The 18,733-nt window shown below is 43.5% G+C and overlaps 1 protein-coding gene across 3 annotated transcripts in view; it reads left to right on the top strand.

Annotated features, from left to right (window-relative positions):
• Positions 1-18,733, top strand: part of TIAM2 (TIAM Rac1 associated GEF 2) — a 264,322-nt gene that overhangs the window by 80,338 nt on the left and 165,251 nt on the right. For all 3 annotated transcript variants that reach the window (XM_009452282.5, XM_054686446.2, XM_009452286.5), the window contains exon 2: positions 17,273-17,363. The gene's annotated coding sequence lies outside the window, so the exon portion shown is untranslated. The remainder of the gene's footprint in view (positions 1-17,272; positions 17,364-18,733) is intronic.

An 18,733-nucleotide genomic window follows, 5' to 3' on the forward strand; every position in this document is an offset into this window, starting at 1 on the left:
CTTTTAGAGACCATTTATAAATTGGTGTTTTTCATGCCTAGGATATGTTATTAAAGGTTAGAGATTAAAGGACTTTATAAAGAATTATCCATTATTTGCTGTGCCTGGTGCTTTTCTTGCTTCAGATTGATGAAGTCCTTTTTTTTTTTTTTTTTTTGAGACTAAGTCTCGCTCTGCTGCCCAGACTGGAGTGCAGCGGCGCGATCTCGGCTCACTGCAACCTCTGCCTCCCGGATTCAAGTGATTCTTGTGCCTCAGCCTCCCACGTAGCTGGGATTACAAGCGTGTGCCACCACACCTGGCTAATTTTTGTATTTTTAGTAGAGATGGGGTTTCACCATGTTGGCCAGGCTGGTCTCTAACTCCTGACCTCAAGTGATCCACCCGCCTCGGCCTCCCAAAGTGCTGGGATTACAGGTGTGAGCCACCGTGCCTGGCCAGATTCACTGAGTACTTTTATAGAAGGGCCTGCGTCCATAGCCAAGTCCTACTTTATATAATTGTGATATTACACAGATATTTCCACTTTGGTTCCGTTTCCTCTCATTATAAACTCTGCTTCTCATAGTGGCTTTGGGTGCCTAACCTGGACTTAAAGAGCAAGAAAGTGAGGCTCCAGGCCACACCCACCAGAGCAGCTGAGAAGAAAAAAAAAAGGAAGAGTCTCTGGTCTCTGCTTAACAGCGAGCTACCCCACTTGCTTATAATTAAAAGTCTATTATGATTTCTACTTCAAACGTAACATTTTCCTACCTGCAGTAGATACCCTTAGAAGAGGAGTTTGGAACCTTCCCATAGGGCAGAGTGGGAGTGCTTCTCAAGGAAATACTCATTAGGACCTTTCATCTCAAAGATGAAAGATCTTTCAGACATTGGTAATCCCCACAAAATCCCTTTGAGGCTGGTAGGTGGAAAATGCAATGTTCTGGATGGGGAGAGAGACGTAAGGGTGCCTGCCCCAGAGCAACTTGTTGGGAACTCAACGCTTGAGCCGAGATACTGATTTGTGATCTCAACCCAGATGCACCACAGTTGCTATCCTGTACTGATAACACCATGATGATACCAGGTCCTACTTCAATCATGCACTGTCATGCCTCAGCAATACCTGATATTATTATTGATTTGTTGATATGGCTACAAGGGATCCGATGAAAAGAAAATTCCTAATGACAAACTTAATTTTGACTTCCTCTCCATATCAGATTTAACTTCTAAAGTTGTCCTTTGTAAAATAGTGCACCATGACTTTAAAATATCTGTGTAAGGTTTAAGAATATTAATTTTATTTAATTAATTTAAAGTAATGATAAGCTTTTTTGTTTGTTTGTTTTTTGTTTTTTGAGGTGGAGTCTCGCTCAGTCGCCCAGGCTGGAATGGCGTGATCTTGGCTCACTGCAACCTCCACCTCCCAGGTTCAAGCGATTCTCCTGCCTCAGTCTCCTGAGTGGCTGGGACTACAGACACCCATCACCACACCTGGCTAATTTTTGTATTTTTAGTAGAGTCGGGGTTTTGCCACATGGGCCAGGTGGGTCTCGAACTCCTGACCTCACGTGATCCGCCTGCCTTGGCCTCCCAAAGTGCTGGGATTACAGGCGTGAGCCACCGCACTTAGCCTGTAACGATAAGCTTATTTCAAATGTTCTTCCAAATTATTATCAAGAAGGCTTTTTCTTGTATGTTTATTGTGTTCTTTCTAAGGGACTAAGAGGCTGTTAGTTCCTAAAGCCACTGATGCACTTTAGTCTTCAGAGCTGATCCCAGCGGTCTTTGAAATAGCGTTAGAACCTCTGAGGACTCAGCCTGGGTGGAGACTCCGTCTCAAAAAACAAACAAACAAAAAAAAACCTCTGAGGATTGTCAGTAGAGGTGGAGATGGGGCCTTCTGACCACAGCGTTGGGGAGTCAGAGGGTGGAGGGGCAGCTGGTCAAATGGTGAGTGGTGAATGGGTCTCAATGCAATTCTGGATAAGTCTGGATAAGGACGGCGGGTGCAGCCGCGGCTCTGGACCAGGGTGGCAGGGTGTGGTACAGGGCCAGAGGGCAGTGGGCAAGGAATGCAATCCTGGCTACTCCAGGTTACTCTCTCACAGCGGGAAGGGACTAAATGTAGGAGGCGAGGGGAGGCTGGGTTGGATTAAATGTTCAAGTTGACAAAGTAAAAAGAAAAATTCTCTGCATAATTATTAATAGTACAGAATGTTTTCAAAACTATGCTAATGATCATAGGAACATTTTAAATGTAGCTATGGTCTGTTGTAGCTAGATGACGATAAACTAAATGGAATATTGGCCTTTTGTATCGTTACTTGGGAATGACAAAAAAAAAACCCAACAACCAACTCTTCAAGACAGCTGTCATCCTTGTGTTTTTATTTTACTTTTCTTAAGGGTTGGGCCACAGTGACTCTACCATAGCTTTCCTCCCCTGATCCCACTGGGGAGTCCCTAGGATTTTGAATGAGGTGAGAACAAGATTTGACAAAAAGAATTAGTGTGTAATAACACAGAAGGAGAGAATAAAGGTTGAAGATTCCTTATCTGAAATGCATGGGACCAGAAGTGTTTTGGATTTTGAATTATTCAGATTTTTGAATATTTGCATATACATAATGAGATAGCCTGGGGATGTTTCCCAAATCTAGACATGAAATTTGTTTATGTTTCATAGATACCTTATATGCATAGCCCGACGGTAATTTTATATTCGAAAGAATTTTGGGCATGAAACAAAGTTAATGTACATTGAACTGCTGCCAGAAAGCAAAGGTGTCAATTTCTGCCATCCATGTGAACAATCTGTGGTTGTATACTATCACCATTATTCCTTAATTCGTATGATTACCGATAAGTGATCATTTTCTTACACTTATTCATATGACATACTATCAATACACTGAAAAAATAACGTGTAGCGAAGCAACAGCATAGCATCCCCCGAATACCCACATCAGCTGTTAAACCACGCCAACAACAGACAGGGCAGGTTTTCAGTCTCCACCTGCGATGCTGTGTTTTGACTAGAAGCGTCTGCATTTTGACTGTGACCTGTCTCACGAGGTCAGGTGCAGAATTTTCCACTTGCGGTGTCATGTTGGTGCTCAAAAAGTTTCAGATCCTTCATAATAATTGGGTTGAGGTGTGAGGCATGGGGGATGGAACTTCCTGGGGTGGCTTGAGAGGTGGGAGTGGGTGGAGCATTTGCTCAGGGACCTGACATCTCGGCTCAAATTATATTACTCTGTGGCGTTCCAAAAATCAATAAATGTGGGTGTCATCCTCTTCCCACCCTGCACCATCTACAGTCATTTTCTCATTGAGGTTTTAGTTATTCATCCTTATGAAATAATAGGTAATAAAATGCCTATGGGAAATATGTTGCTAATTCCACGCCGAAGTAATTAAAATTAAAGGTCTGAAATGCTTTCAGTAGAAGGAAATTCTGCAATTATGGCTTAGGGGGAAGTGCAAAGAATTTAGGCCTAGTAATTGTAATTTGATGCTAATTGGTATGGACTTTCTAATTTGTTTACTGAGAGAGGTGGGGATTGGTTGCTGGGTGGACAACTATGAGAACAGCAAAATCCTGAAAATATAACGTAGGTCAAACCCTTAGTCACATCCCTGCTACTCAGTGTTTGAAATTCACATCCTTTTCTTTTCTTTTTTTTTAGACAGAGTCTTGCTCTGTCGCCTAGGCTGACAGTGCAGTGCAGTGGCACGTGATTGTGGCTCACTGCAACCTCCACCTCCCAGGTTCAAGCGATTCTCCTGCCTTAGCCTCCCAAGTAGCTGGGATTACATGCGTGTACTGCCATGCCTGGCTAATTTTTGTATTTTTAGTAGAGACGGAGTTCTGCCATGTTGTCCAGGCTGGTCTCGAACTCCTGACCTCAGATGATCCACCCTCCTCGGCCTCCCAAAGTGCTGGGATTACAGGCATGAGCCATAGCACCCGGTCGAAATTCATATCCTTTTCTACAAATTCCTTTTATTTCACATACGTAACGTTTATGAATACATTTGTCATAACTCATGCTAATTTATCAGTAATTCCCATAGTTTATTGTACATTGGGCTTGAAAAACAGGAAGCTGTTTATTCTATAAACTCCTAAAGCATGTTCACTACTCTTTTTAGTGATAAGTAATTTTTTTTTTTTTTTTAAAGTACAGGAACCCTATAGGCTTAGCCTTAGGCTCAGCTCAGAAAAGGATCTATAATAACTTGACCATTCAGAAGGCTTCCATGCTAGCCTGGGGTTGGAGGAAGCCTCAATGCCCTAAATAATGTAATTGCTATTGATTTTAGAATATTGAGAAAATATTTTTAGAATATTACTATAGATATTGAAGCACAGCAGTCTCCAAGTCTCATTGTGCTGCCTTCTCAGTTTTCCCTTTGACGTAAAATTTACTCACTTACTCAGTTCCTAGAGAAATATTTTTTAAAAAGGGTTTCAGTATTTGTTAGTAACGGACATTTAGGCCTGGCCTTGGTATTACTGAGTCATCTTGTTAGCCTTTCACTTGTTAAAAATATTTCGAAGTTTTTATTAGTGCTGCTTACGATGGAAGAAAGCCTGCATTTCATGGCAACGATTAGAGAAACCAGGACGGGAGGAGAGAACTAACATTTATTATTTAACTTTCTTAACTTGTCATAGGGCAGTGTGTCAGGTAATTGAAAGATATTTTCTCATTTTGTTTTCACAGAAGCCCTGGAGGGTGGGCGTAATTGTTTTCATTTTGCAGGAGGGAAATTAGCTGTAGAGAGACAGGTAAGTGACCCAAACCCTACCAAGTGGCAGACCTGGGGTTTGCCTGTAGCGCCTCACTGGCCTGTTGATTCATGTGGCTGGCATTCTTATGAATGAGCTCTTTCTACTTTGAAAACACACTTTTGGATTTAACAAGTAATGATGTAACATGTAACTGCTTTGCAATTAATCCTTGCTCAATATTGATTAATGGTGACAGTCTAGTGCTGTGGGAGGGGCTCACTGATTGCTGACCTCTGACTTCTGCTTTCCAACTTGACTTTTTTTTTTTGAGACAGGGTCTCACTCTGTCACTCAGGCTGGAGTGCAGTGGTGCAGTCACGGCTCCTCCTGGGCTCACGTGATCTTCCTACCTCAGCCTCCCAAGTAGCTAGGACTACAGGCATATGCCACCATGTTTGGCTAATTTTTTTTATTTTTTGTGGAAATGGGCTTTTGTCATGTTGCTCAGGCTGGTCATGAACTCCTGGACTCAAGTGATCTGTCTGCCTAGGCCTCCGAAAGTGCTGGGATTACAGGTGTGAGCCACTGCGCCCAGCCTCGAGTTCACTTTAATGAAAAAAGCACAAGTGACAGCTTGGCCTTTAGTAGCTGCCAGCATTAGGCATCCTGATCTGCTTTTCTCCTTGTACTCACGTCACGCATGGGACCATCAGACTTGGTGCTTCTCTGTGTCTTTTGTGGTTTCAGGCTTCCTGGTTTCTCTGTCATTTCACCCATGCTGTCCTCCTTATGGGGATGCTGGGCCTCCCTGGTTCCTCACGTCCAACTCGGACACATTCTTCAAGGCCAGGCCAGCCAGCATGGCTTTCCAGCTCTGTCCTGACATCATCTCGCCTCTGTCTGAACCCCCACCCAGGAGAGGTGCTCTCATGCTCGGTGATCCTAACAGTCTCTGGCAGGCAATCTTTCCTGCTCCCAGCCTGCTCTCATTTAATGGGTGCAGCATCTGCCTTTATCTCTCTGGAAGTAGATTCCACACACTCTTCAAATCCTTTTTAAAGTTCTGAAGTTTGTTTCATTACAGAAGTTGATGTTTTCCGTTAGGTGTGTTTTGTGTGCTTCTCCCTTTAAGCTGGATCCCAAATATATCTTCCTCTAGTTTGACTTGATGATCTTAGTGGTTATTGCTGCCTGAAATCCTGTTTCAGATACATTTAATGGATTTTCTTGTGTTTTTTGGTGTTTTTCTTTTTTTTTGTAAACCAAGGATAGTTTCTTTCCCTCATTCCGGATGACCAGTTTATCTTTGTTTTTTTGTTTTTGTTTTTTTGAGGCAGAGTCTCTCTCTCTTGCCCAGGCTGGAGTGCAGTGGTGCGATCTCGGCTCACTACAACCTCTGCCTCCTGGGTTCAAGCGATTCTCCTGCCTCAGCCTCCCGAGTAGCAGGGATTACAGACACCCGCCACCATGCCCAGCTAATTTTTGTATTTTTAGTAGAGACTGGGTTTCACCATGTTGGCCAGGCTGGTCTCAAACTCCTGACCTCAGGTGATCCTCCGGCCTTGGCCTCCCAAAGTGCTGGGATTACAGACGTGAGCCACCTCGCCTGGACCCAGATGGCCAGTTTATCTTGCCTCTTTCTGGAATTTGTCAGATGTCTTTGCTGTCTTTTTTCCCCTTTGGCTCTAGGTCCTTTGATAACTGGTGCTGTGCCTGATTCCTCCTTGTGTAATTAATGCACAGTGCCTAGCACACCAGCCTTGCTAGAAATTGGGACAAATGTTACTGCATGTGAAATGACTGACTTGTCAGCTATAGTCAGTACAGCTGGGGGTTCAGATGTTCATCTTGTGAAACTTGGAGCGGACTCTTTATGGATCCTAGCATTTGCTTTGTTCAAAAAATTTCTGATAGAGGCCAGGCACAGTGGCTCACGCCTGTAATCCCAGCACTTTGGGAGGCCTAGGCGGGTGGATCACTTGAGGTCAGGAGTTCGAGACTAGCCTAGCTAACATGGTGAAATCCCATTTCTATTAAAAATACAAAAAATCAGCTGGGCGTGATGGCGCATGTCTGTAATCCCAGCTTCTCAGGAGGCTGAGGCAGGAGAATCGCTTGAAACTGGGAGGCAGAGGTTGCAGTGAGCCGAGATTGCGCCACTGCACTGCAGCCTGGTTAATAGAGTGAGACCTTGTCTCAGAAACAAAAAACAAAAAACATAAAAAAAACCCCAAAAGTTTCTTATGTGGATTTGCTGCTTGGATCGTTCTGATGATGGTAGAATGAAACAGGAACAGCTCTCTGACCCCTGGAAAGTCTCATGTTTTCCTTTCAACAAAATTCATTGATGAATCACAACCCAAAGTAGCCCTCTGTCAAGTGTTTTTCTCACTTGCCAGAGACGCACGTTATCCGCCCCGTGGCTGTCAGCTTTATCCTCCTTAGCATTGTTCAAAACCTTATCTCTGATGTCCATACCGCTGACACAGGTATCACAAGGGCCTTCTCGGTGGGCTGGTGCCTCTTTATCTCCCTTGGACTGGTTGTCAGTGGGAGGAAATGAAAACACTTACGGAGAGTGCTTAAGAGAGAATTTATTACAAAACTACATTTTGTGGGCAAGGTATATAACCACAGCTTTTCTTTTTCTGAGATACTTGGCTTTGGACAGAAGTTCAGGTAAAGCAACATGACATCCTTTTTTTTTTTTCTGGGAGACAGAGTCTTGCTCTGTCCCCCAGGCTGGAGTACAGTGGCACAATCTCTGCTCACTGCAACCTCCGCCTCCCAGGTTCAAGCGATTCCCCTGCCTCAGCCTCCTGAGTAGCTAGGATTACAGGTGTGCGCCACCATGCCCAGCTAATTTTTGTATTTATAGTGGAGACAGGGTTTTACCATGTTGGCTGGTCTCAAACTCCTGACCTCATGATCCGCCCACCTCAGCCTCCCAGAGTGCTGGGATTATAGACGTGAGCCACTGTGCCCAGCTGCAACGTGGCATCTTCAAGTGCCAGGTCAAAAATGGCGCCTTTTAAGTTACCCAGAAAGTACAGTTAGTATGTTGCTATAAAGTAGCTTTGGAAATAATGCTTCCCATCCTGACCAACATCCCCAGTCTTGGGATGAACCTGTGAGATATCCCCAGAGGGCAGCGTGACAGTTGAAGTAGATCTTGAAATGTACCTTTCCTGGGATGAGCTCGATTCTTCTCTGGAGAGGTCTGTAGCACTCACTTTCTCAGCTAAGCTCATGCCTCTGAAATCATGGTTTCCTGGAGGTCCACAGTGAGGGGGCCAGTCAGGAAATATTTCTTTGTTTAGTGAATCGTTAGCTTTTGCTTTGTCTACAGGAAGGAAAAGTGTGACAGCTTTGAAAAAGAAGGAGGGTAAAATATTTTAACCACCCTTGGTGTCATTTGTGGCAGCCTATAGCATTAGAGCCTTTGAGAACAGATCTTTCCAGATTCTGCTTAAGTCCAGGGATTCTGTGACCACAGAAATGACTGGCATCTCCATCTGCTCGTGCATCTGTTTGTTTCTTCCTTCATTGATTCACTCATTCCCCCCCGCCCATGTACTTACAGTCATTCAACAATTATCTACTTTCAAGGCATTGGGAAAGGGATCATTGGTCACACTGTCTTTATTATAAATGAGTCTTCTGAAAAAAAAAAAAAAAGCCACAATGTATTTTTCCCATAACATGCCACTTTTCAGAAATTATGTCTAGTCTTGGAATGAGGTAAAGTTACCATTTGGAAAATGCACCTGGCTCAGTCAACTGAGCCCTGAGATAAAGCTAGGAGTCCCTGTCCAGCCATGGTTAACTTCTAGGAACCATTCACACAGAGCCCAGGCAGGCAGAGGCTCCCTGAAAGCCACTTATTCCACAGGTACTTGTTGAGGGCTGTTTAACCCACAGTTCCATAGAGATGGCTCAGCCTCCGTGAAAGGTTTGAACACACTGCTTGATACAAAAGTGGTTGAGGAATTTGTTTGGTGCTTGCCCTTTCAAGTGATGTGTGAATGTTTCTTTCTTGTTGTCAGGTCAGTAAATCTCTCGTTTTTTTTACCCCCTGACTTTCCCTTAAGGAGCACTTGAATCCCTCTTGTAGGGTAGCTGCTGCTTGCATTTTTGTTCCCGCTCAAGCCACCTTTTTCATCAGCTGTTGTGCCAATCTTCTGCCTCAGTAGTTGTTCAGTGGTCCCCCATTTGGTTTTATTTATTCACCTCTTTCATCCCTATCCTGCCTCAGTACTGAAAAGAAGCACTTTGCTCAATCTAAGGATGGGGTAAAGAAAAGGATAATATTGTACTAATAGGCCAGGCGCAGTCGCTTACACCTGTAATCCCAGCACTTTGGGAGGCCGAGGTGGGAGGATCACTTGAGACCAAAAATTCGAGACCAGCCTGGGTGACACAGTGAGACCTCGTCCCTACACAAAATCAAAAAATAGCCAGGTGTGGTGGTGCATACGTATAGTCTCAGCTACTCAGGAGGCTGAAGCGGGAGGATTGCTTAAGTCTGGGAGGGAGATGCTGCAGCAAGCCATGATCGTGCCACTGCACTCCAGCCTGGGCAGCAGAGCAAGACCCTGTCTCTAAAAACTAACTAACTAAATAAAATAGGCCAGGCACTATGGCTCACGCCTGTAATCCCAATACTTCGGGAGGCTGAGGTGGGCGGATTACCTGAGGTCGGGAGTTCGAGACCAGCTGGACCAACATGGAGAAATCCTGTCTCTACTAAAAATACAAAATTAGCTGGGTGTGGTGGCACACGCTTGTAATCTCAGCTACTCGGGAGGCTAAGGCAGGAGAATCACTTGAACCCAGAAGGCGGAGGTTGCAGTGAGCCAAGATTGCACCATTGCACTCCGGCCTGGGCAACAAGAGTAAAACTCCATCTCAACCCCAAAAAACCCCAATAAATAAATAAATAAATAAATAAATAAAAATATCGTAGAAGTGCAAGCTGTTCCTTTAGTGAATGGATAGATATCATGTCTTTTGGTAGTTCCTTTAGCTGTTAAAGTAGGGTATTTTGCCTATTGTAGAGAGAGAGCCTTACTATACTTGGAGCTTTTATTGGTGAAGTTAACTAGGTGGGAGGTTCTGACAGATGGTGAGGGGTATGGAAGGGATAATCCAGAGTCCCTGCTACTTTTTAACACTCCCTCCCCAAAATCATTCTCTTCTATTTGTTTATGAATCTTATTCCTTCTTTCTTCTGTCGCCTCATCTCTCTTTGCCAGGACTGATGATGAGATGGTTCTGAGTATTGATTGACAGGGCTGGAAAAGAAGTAGAGATGGGGCCGGGCACAGTGGCTCATGTCTGTAATCCCAGCGCTTTGGGAGACCGAGACAGGTGGATCACCTGAGGTCAGGAGTTCAAGACCAGCTCGGTGAACATGGCGAAACCCCTGTCTCTACTAAAAGTACAAAAATTAGCTGGGGATGGTGGCATGCACCTGTAATGCCAGCTACTCAGGAGGCCGAGGCAGGAGAATCACTTGAACCCTGGAGGCAGAGGTTACAGTGAGCCAAGATCGTGCCAGTGCACTCCAGTCTGGGCAACAGAGTGAGACTTTGTCTCAAAAAAAAAAAAAAAAAAAAAAAAGAGAGAGAGAGAGATGGGCAAGACACTTATTTCATAGGAAGGAGGAAGAGGGAAGCAAGCATTTACTGCTGTGGCCGCACAGCTGGTTTCCTGGCCGCGTGCAGCTTTATTTCTAATGTGCAACGTGATTGTCTGCCCCTGTTGTCCACAGGACTAGCCTGCTGCCATAAACATGGTGCATGTTGTAAATATTGCACAAGCCTCCCCAGATACTAAATATGTGTAATTCTTGGGGCATGGATGGTGTGGTTCATTTGGAAGTGATGAGGAATTATTATATTGCTGTTCCCTAATGAAGAAAGTCACTTTGCCCGGTGAGTTTTGTCTGTCAACTGGATGAGGATCATCCCTCTGTCTGGAAGCCAGAATTCAGTGGCAGCTTTTAGATACCAATGCTAAGTCCATTTCTTTTGTCTTGGCAAGGGATGGCATAGTATTTCCAGAAGTAAAGTCTTATATGCTGGACAATGTGGCAATAGATGACATACGAAACCAGATAAATGTAGCCTTAGGGTTTCAGGGCAAATGCACCAAGGAAACCAGGCATAAACCTCCTGGCATTTTCTGGCCCAGCCGTGGAAATCCTAGTGTCACGTTGGCTGTACTATATAGGTTGAAGCAGAATCGAGGTGAAGGGGGCATAGGGCTGCCCACCTCCCCTTCCTAAGAGGAGTGTCAGAGAACTTACTGACCTGTTTTAAAACACGAATAGGATCCTAGTGGAGAAAGATCCATTCTGATCTACCTGGGGCACTGCATGTAGGTAATGTCTGTGGTGTGAGTGTTACTATTCTTGTATTTGAGTCTTACTTGAAGACAGGGATAGGGGCCACTCCGGTGGGGTAGGGGCCACTTCACAGCCTCTTACCCCCACCCCCAACCATGTTCCCCACCACACGTGTTGGGACTAATGGCTTGCTTGTGTACAGGCAAGATCAGAAGCAAGCTGTGTCACCGTCGTATTTCCAGCACTTAGCGTGGTGACTTGAACAGAATAGATGTTCAACAAATACTTCTTGAATTGAATGTCATTAACTAAAAAATAGTGCTAACTTTTGTATCCTTGAGTTTTGTCACTGGATACGTGAACCCTCGTGGGACTCCCAGGAAAGAATTACTCTAAACAGAAGCCAGATTGACTGCTGTGATCACCAGCCTAGGGAGAGCAGTGAACAAAATGGGTATACCTTGTTCTCCTTCTAGCTGGCCATTGATTTTTTTTTTTTTTTTTTTTTTTGGTGTTTCACATGGGCTGTTTTATAAATAACAACGGTCTTTTTGTAACTTGGCTTACAGTACACAGTAAATACTGTGCTCCATGTGTATAGGAGTCTGTCCTTTGGGGAGGATAGACTGAAACTTGCTGTTTTCATTGTAATTAGTCATCCCTTTGTCATGAATGGCAGCTTCTCTCCCATTCTATAGTCTACTGGGTAACTCTACAGTTTTCCTTTGTTGAGTGCAGCATCTGATTCCATTAGTTCTTTGTGCAGGAACAGTGCATTAGTGTGGACGTGGGAGGCTGGTGAAAATTGTTATTTAAGGCATACCACATTATGATGTAGTCTTACCTAATGCCTTGGAATAAGAGTCACAGAATGGTTTATTCATTATGTCTGAAATCTCTACGGGCCCTGAGTGATGAGATAATAAGTAATCCACCTGTAAATGGAGACTCTGGAGGGCCCAGTTAGATCCTACAAACCTGGGTCACAGGAGGGGTTAAGGGAGATGGGAGTTACATTTCTCACTCCCAGTCCTGGAAAACATCCCACTTTCTGTATTGTTTTCTTACAAACATTGAGTCGAATCTCTGAATTGATAAGCTGCCTAGCTGATAATGAGGCTAAAGTAAACCCAGCAACTTTAAAACATGTTTTAAATTCAGGGAGATGGTGGCTACAAAGAACATACAATTTGAAGAAGGCATGAATTTGAGAGAAAATTTTTAGTAACAAATGCATTCTACTTACGTAGAGGTGAGAGGCATGTTTGAAGGGCACAGGGTAAGTAGTAACTTTCTCTTTCCTTCCCCACCGTTTCTCATTGACCTGCATTGACAGTTGTGCTGAGTACTGTGGGCTTGCACACTGGTTCACCTGACAATGAAAGTTTTATAAACTCTGGGCACTCTGAACTTCAACCAGTCCTTGGCAGTAGGCTTCTAGATTGACTAATCATGTAGTATTTCTTAGATGTGGCCATTAAAAAAAAAAAAACTTTGTGATGTAGTTGAAGGTCTGGATTATATTCAGCTTTCGAGTAGGACATGGGGCAGAATCCCTAGCACTGTAAAAATAAAACCACTTTTCATCACAAAGCTCAAGGGAAAAGAATGTAAGGTGTGTTCATGTTAAATTAAAATTACACTGATGTCATGGTGCAAACAGGCAGCTCCAAGGCTGCGGGACTGGCTGGTTTTCATGCTGATAAAAGCATGAGCCATCAATCTTGATTGATGACTCTGTCCACACGTGGCACCTATGTGCTGTGAGAGATACAAGCACTCTTTGTGTAAGCAAAAGCATAGTATTGCTTGAGTTTTATTATAGATATAGTTTACCTAGCACCACCTTGGATCTCATAGACTCACATACTCAAGGTGCCCTGTTTGATCTTTCTGTGGTCACAAGATATTGCAGTCCCAGCCCACTGCAAATTCGCCCTTAAAATGGGACTTTCCCTGGCAGCGAAGCCCAGTCTCCACTGTTGAAAGAATAGCCACTTGCTGGATTGCAGTCCGGCTCAATGAAGCTTCATTGTTCACATGGCACTGGAGCACATGAGGAAAGCAGAGAGGGTCCTGAGGAAGGTGCTGAGATCCAAGGAAGAGCATTCTTGGAACCAGTAACTTGTCATTGCTGGAAACAGAGCTGTTGTAGCTGTTTGGAGATCTGAGTTCTAGTCTTAGCTCTTTCCCGCTGTCTACACGAGAGGTCTACTTGATCTTTACTGGACTTCACTTTCTTCATCTGCAAAGTGAACAGGGATGAAGTCAATGTGCTCTAAGCTTAAATATTCTATAATCCTGCTTAAAATCATTTCCATCCAAAATGACCTGTAGTTGGCCGGGCGCAGCGACTTATATCTGTAATCCCAGCACTTTGGAAGGCTGAGGCGGGTGGATCACCTGAGGTCAGGAGTTCGAGACCAGCCTGACCAACATGGCAAAACCCCATCTCTACTAAAAATACGAAAATTAGACAAGTATGGTGGCGTGCACCTGTAATCCCAGCTACTCAGGAGGCTGAGGCAGGAGAATTGCTTGAACCTGGGAGGCAGAGGTTGCAGTGAGCTGAGATCGTGCCACTGTACACCAGCCTGGGCAACAGAGTGAGGCTCCATCTTGAAAAAAAAAAAACAAAACCCAACAAAAACCACCAAAATGACCAGTAGTTAAGCTGCAGCTTCCTCTTTAACTCAAGTTATGGCGATATGATGGAAGAACAAGCCAAGCCACATCTTAATCACATTGTATTAGCAATTTGATGAATCAGTTATTTCATGAACACATTTATTAAGCACCCACGAGTAAGGAATTGTGTCAGGCACCAGGGAAACAAAGTACTTCACTTTCAAAGCAGTTCTAGTAAAGGGGAAAGATAAGTGAGTTCTAGTAAAGAAGACAAATGAGTGAAAAAGAAATAATTGCGAGGCAATTGCCTATATCAGAAAGAGTGGTGAGGTGAAGGAGGGAGCGATAACCCTGTGAGGTTCGGGGTATGATGGTAGGTGATCAGAGGAAGAGACACTTAAGCTGGGTCTTGAGGGGCAATTAGGAGTTCTCCAGGGAGGTGTTCCCTGTAGAGAACAGTATATGCAAAGGCATAGAAACCAAAAAACATGAAATCACATGGTATTTGGAATGAACATGTGGAAAGTTCTGTTATGTAACAGATGCTTGAGATCCAACATTATTATCATTGGAAACATTAAAATATGGCAGATCTTATATTTTATAGTTTTCAGTTAGTAAATCATTTATGAGGCCATCAGTAAAATATTACAAGTCTTGGTTTTTAAAGATTGTCAGTATGATGTATTTAGACAGAGCCTAGTGAAGCTTGATTCAGTATTCTTTTCTTATCATTTGAAAATATTTTTTTCGGCTGGGTGCAGTGGCTCACGCCTGTAATTCCAGCACTTTGGGAGGCTGACGCAGGTGGATCACTTGAGCTCAGGAGTTCGAGACCAGCCTGGCCAACATGGTGAAACCCTGTCTCTACTACAAATACAAAAATTAGCCAGGCGTGGTGGTGGGTGCCTGTAATTCCAGCTGCTTGGGAGGCTGAGGCAGGAGAATTGCTTGAACTCGGGAGGCGGAGGTTGCAGTGAGCTGAGATCGCGCCATTACACTCCAGCCTGGGTGACAGAGTGAGACTCCATCTCAAAAAATGAAATAAATAAAATAAATAAAAAATTTGTCCATACTGGGTTAATGACAAAGCAAATTTAAAAGTTTTAAGTAAATATGGAATGTATTCTATAAGGTAGGCATTCTTGACCAGATATAACAAATTTCTGAAAACGTTCTCTGAACTAATTATGTCGCCTTGGTCAAATCACACTACTTCTTTGAGTTTTAAATTCTCACCTGTAGAATGAGGGAAATGGGTCCATCCCAATCCTGATATCCCAATCCTGATATCCTATAAATGAAAACTGTTCTTTTTAGTATGCCAGGTTGTATAGGTGTATTTCTTTTTCTTTCTTTCTTTCTTTTTTTTTTTTTTTTGAGACGTAGTTTTGCTCTTGTTGCCCAGGCTGGAGTGCAATGGCATGATCTCGTTCACTGCAACCTCTGCCTCCCAGGTACAAGTGATTCTTCTGCCTCAGCCTCCGGAGTAGCTGGGATTACAGGCATGCGCCACCACGCCCGGCTAATGTTTTATATTTTTAGTAGAGACGGGGTTTCTCCATGTTGGCCAGGCTGGTCTCGAACTCACGACCTCAGGTGATCTGCCCACCTCGGCCTCCCAAAGTGCTGGGATTAAAGGCGTGAGCCACCGCACCCGGCCCCGGTATAGGTGTATTTCTATAGCATGAGTCATTGTGATAGTCAAACCTTTCTCAATAGTGACCATTTACAGTGAAAGTCTAGTTGTGGTTTTTTGCTACTTTGAGTATGTCACATGTTTCAAGTAATTTATTAAGTATTTTGTGTGCATTATTTCATTAAACAGTTAGAATAACCCTGTAGTGTAGATCATATTTCCATTTTATGGTTGAAGAAACCAGAGGCTCAGACAATCTAAATAACTGGGCTGAGCTCACTGAGGTGGTCATGGAGTGGCTGGGGTTTGAACTCCAATCTCAGTCCCCTTGCTCTAAGGCAAGCTTGTCCAACCCATGGCCTGTGGGCCACCTGCGGCCCAGGATGGCTTTGAATGCAGCCCAACACAAATTTGTAAAATTTCTTTAAACATTATTAGACCTTTTTTGCGATTTTTTTTAAAAGCTCATCAGCTATCATTAGTGTTGATGTATTTTAGATGGCACCCAGGACAGTTTCTTTTCCAGTGTGACTCAGGGAAGCCAAAAGATTGGACATCCCTGCCCTAAAGTCTGCATTCTTTATCAAGGACTGCATTCTGGGTTAAGGACACATGGTTATTGCCATAATACAGTATCTTGTGTACATCACAGAGTTAATATCATGCCTTCTAAAAAGGTAAGTCTCAATATGAAAGCAGTCTGTTTCACATTTTAAACAATGAAAAAAAAGAGGTACTTTCTGATGTGTTGACTAATGGACCATGAGTTTTAATATATAACCAGGTGGTAGCATATCAAATACAGGAAGACAGTATTATTCTCCATAATAGGAGAGGATCCAGAAACCACCTGTTTTTTTTGGGGGTGTGGGGGTGTGGGGGGATGGAGTCTCTCTGTCACCCAGGCTGGAGTGCAGTGGCGCTATCTCAGTTCATTGCAATCTCTGCCTCCAATTGTCCTGCCTCAGCCTCCCAAGTAGTGGGGACTACAGGCGTGAGCCACCACATCCAGCTAATTTTTGTGTTTTTAGTAGAGACGGGGTTTCACCGTATTGGCCAGAGTGGTCTCAAACTCCTGACCTCAAGTGATCTGCCCACCTTGGCCTCCCAAAGTGCTGGGATTATAGACATGAGCCACCGTGCCTGGCCTCATCTGTTTAATAAGTTATGAAATTCTGATCCTTTGGCACTACCCACTTGAGTTCTGCTCCAGAATCCGTAACAATGGCTCAAGACATGGTGTTTCTTCGCTGATCCCTCTGCCTGGGGGATCATTTCTCTAAGTTCAAATACCATTCAGATTTCAGGCTAGTTGTCATTTCAGAGAGCCAATTCCTAATCTTCCAATTTAATTTAGCCACTTGTCACTCACTATCTCATTGCCCTATTGACTCTGCATTGCCTGTATCACTCTAGGATATTTTTGTTATTTATTTATTGAACTGTGTATTTCCACTTGAATGGAGCTCAGTGAGAGCGAGATTTTCTCTCTCATTCACTGCTTTATTTCTAGCATCTGGAGTAGTGGCTTGGTCACAGTAGGCTTGCTCTGTCAATCATCCATCCATCCATCTGTCCGTCCATCAGTCTGTCTGTCCATCCATCCATCTATCCATCTCCTGTCTAACTTATCATCTATATTTATTTCTCTCTCCCCTCCCTCCATCCATTCTATCTTCAAATGGCTCAGTCATGACATTATGAAATGAAGCAGTAAATCTACAGTAAATCTGCTTCTCCAGTTAGGATGTGGGAAGACCTTTTTTCCTTTATAGTTAATCACTTAACTCTTGATTTCTCTTTCAGATTCTTCCTTCTTGTATCAAGCCCAAGATACAACAGAATGCTGAGAAACTGAGCTTCAATTATAACAATCTGATTTTGAAAAATTATTTCTCACTGCCTCTGTATTTTTGTTTTATTTTGCCAGGGCTCTGTGTATGAATGACAAGGATACCTTCAGCCAGCTCATTCTGGATGAATGAATGATTACACTAAGTGTCCTCCACATTCCTCTGTGGGTAAGTTTGAGGCACTTGTATATCTCAAAGGCTTTAAAAGTATATGTCAGTCTGTATTTCTTTGCTTAATCACCACATTCTCACGTAGCTCTGTTAATTGCACTTTGTATGAGAAGTTGAGTGGGGAAAGCCAAAGCAGGTTTGCTGAATGCTGATAATTGAGGTTCCTGCAAGCAACAGGGCTCCAGAGCTCAGTAGATTATTACAAAAGCACTTTAATTGGATATGCTGGATGGTCCACTCAGTGTGGAAAACGGGTATGCCAGGCCTCTCTGGGACCTTAGGTGGGGAGGATGCAGCCTGGGCAGCTTTAGTTTCCGTCCTTTTATGTGCCACATACTGATAGAGCACACACTTAAACTCCAGACCAAATAGGACCTCCTGCTTGAGAACACAGAGAGCATATAATTTCTAATTGGAGTTGTAAGATCAGGTAAGCTCAGGGGACGTGGATTTTAGGAAGCCACTGAGGAAAGGTCAGATTCCAACTGTGACCTTAAGGCTGTTTCATTCCGACTGAGGTGTTTTACTAATTGGATGTGTTGGTGTCGCAGGTTAAGTACTAAAGCAGGAAAGCTGAACAGTTCCCCAGCGGCGTTTGAAATGGTGGCAGGTAGTTCCCCGGACTGTTTGCCGTGTCTGGAGTTCGTGCGTGCTTAGCTGAAGCACGCTCAGATAAACATAACCTTCCCAGGCATAACCTTCTGCTGTTTGATTTAGATTGCCCCAGCTTTTCTTGGCTGATTGCTTCATGCTTTTTGGGTTTCAGCTCAAAGTACTCCCTCTGAAGGACGCTGACCACCCAATCTAAAGGACACCCAGCCACTGCTACCACGCCACGCTCTCTTAGTTCCCTGCAAAGTCCTTGTCCCTCACTGATCGTTTTCTCCTTTGCATATTTATGTATTGGCTTGTTGTCTGTCTCTGCCTTCCTTAGAGCAGAAGCTCCACAAGGGCAGGAACCTTCTCTGCCTGGTTCCTCACCTGTCTCCAGAGCCCACAACAGGGTCTGTTGCACAGCAGATATGTTTTGTCTGAATGTATGAGTTGAAAGGTTAAATGAGTCTCATTGTGTAAATTGCTCAATGTCACATGGTGAGATACTTATTCACACTGGAGGATATTTAAAAGGTTTGTCTGTTTAAACATTTTTTTGAAATGTGAATTCCTCCCTCACATTATGATCAAATTTAACATTAGATTACATGCAAACAGGAAGTTATCTAATATCTCTGGGTTTATTTATAAATATAATACATATTAAAGCTAGAAATTTTGATCCTAATTTTGGTAAGCTTTGTTTGTATTGACCTTTTTCTTTTTTTTATCATCTACATTGGCATATCCAAAAGTAGTATCTAATTAGCCTT

The sequence above is a fragment of the Pan troglodytes genome, chromosome 5 (assembly GCF_028858775.2).
Source record: "Pan troglodytes isolate AG18354 chromosome 5, NHGRI_mPanTro3-v2.0_pri, whole genome shotgun sequence".
In the NCBI taxonomy this organism is placed as follows: Eukaryota; Metazoa; Chordata; class Mammalia; order Primates; family Hominidae; genus Pan; species Pan troglodytes.